The sequence below is a fragment of the Mustela putorius genome, unplaced genomic scaffold, assembly GCF_011764305.1.
Source record: "Mustela putorius furo isolate JIRA1106 unplaced genomic scaffold, ASM1176430v1.1 tig00003974_pilon_pilon_pilon, whole genome shotgun sequence".
Taxonomy (NCBI): domain Eukaryota; kingdom Metazoa; phylum Chordata; class Mammalia; order Carnivora; family Mustelidae; genus Mustela; species Mustela putorius.
The window spans coordinates 14,646,362-14,648,074 of record NW_025422117.1 but is presented as its reverse complement, the minus strand read 5'-3'; the positions used below and the strand labels follow the sequence as shown (position 1 = coordinate 14,648,074).

Sequence of the window (1,713 nt, the reverse complement as noted above, 5' to 3'; positions counted from 1 at the left end):
TGTTTGTTTGATACTTATTATATGTCTTCCAGATAAGAAAACTGAACTTAAACAAATTTTGCTATATCATAGACTCGTATGTTAGGATTCAGGATAAGATGAGTATTAAGTACATTCTAGTAACTCTCCTCATCTTGGCTTTCTCTTGGTTTATTTGTTTGGTTGGTTGGTTTGTTGGCTGGTTGTGGTAAGAATAACTGCTTGAATTTTTTTTTTCTGTCCTACATTTATGTTTATTAAAAACTGACATAAACAAACAAAACCTGTACAAAAAATATCCCCAATCATGTTTCACTTTGAAATAGTAATCTTGAGAGACATTATCGCCTAGGACCCCCTCTTCCTCTACCCCGACCACGTCCTCTTCCTCTTCCTCGGCCTCGGCCTCTTCCTGCAACAGCTTCCCTTTTCTTAGATTTCACCTTTGGTTCAACATCCACAGGTAGTGTATCCAGAGGTAAGCTGTCTGGTAGGATAAAATATCAAATGTTATTTCCTCGAATACTCAGTGTTTCCAGCTGTACTGGTTCTCTATTCTTCAAAGTCATTTTCACAGCTTTAAGATGGGTATTCATGCTGACATCTACACCTGTGATTGTTCTACAGACCTGTGTTCCATTCTTTAATTCGATGGTTACAGTTTCATGACTCAATTTCATCAAAAATCTTATGAGCTTCATCCTAGCGGCACCGTCACTGTTTCGGTGGGATCGTGCACAAAACCCGACTACCCAGGTCCAAAAGTCTAGGAGTATCAAGTGCTTGAATTTTTAAGTGTACAGTAAAGTATTGTTAACCAGGGGCACCTGGGTGACTCAGTTGGTTAAGCATCTGCCTTCAGCTCAGGTTAGGATCTCAGGGTCCTAGGATCAAGCCCCATGTTGGGCTCCCAGCTCAGCTGGGAGTCTGCTTCCCCCTCTCCTTCTGCTCCTCCTGCACCCCCGCACTCATGTGCATGCTCTCTCTCAAATAAATAAATAAATTTTAAAAGTAGTATTAACCATAGCCACAATGTTGTACAGTAGATCTCTAGAAGTTACTCATCTTCTATAAATGAAACTGCCATTACCCACTGAATAGCAACTCCCCCTTTCCCACTTCTCCAGTCTCTGGAAACCACTATTCTGCCCTCTGTTTCAAAGAGTCTGACTATTTTAAATATCTCCTATATGTGGAATCATACAGTATTTTTCCCGTTATTGGCATATTTCATTTAACATAATGTCCTCAAGTTTCATCCATGTTGTCACATATGGCAGGATTCCTTCTTTTTTAATCTGAATAATATAGTTCTCTGCACATATAAGCCACGTTTTTCTTTATCCATTCATCCATCAATGGATAGTTACGTTGTTTCCATATCTTGCCTACTGTGAATAATGCTACAGTGAACATGGGAATGCAGGTATCTCTTCAAGAGCCTGATTTTGATTCTTTTGAGTAAATACCCAGAAGTGAAATTGCTAGATCATATGGTAGTTTTCTTTTAAATTTTTTTAAAAGATTTTATTTATTTATTTGACAGACAGAGATCACAAGTAGGCAGATAGGCAGGGAGAGAGAAAGGTAGGGAAACAGGCTCCCTGCCAAGCAGAAAGCCCGATGTGGGACTCGATCCCAGGACCCTGGGATCAAGACCCGAGCCAAAGGCAGAAGCTTAACCCACTGAGCCACCCAGGCACCCCTGTGTTAATTTTTTGAGGAAACTTCATA

At 40.2% G+C, this 1,713-nt stretch overlaps 1 pseudogene; it reads right to left on the bottom strand.

The window, feature by feature from the left end:
- Positions 1-206: 206 nt before the first annotated feature.
- On the bottom strand, positions 207-739 carry LOC101671331 (annotated as a pseudogene).
- Positions 740-1,713: the final 974 nt, after the last annotated feature.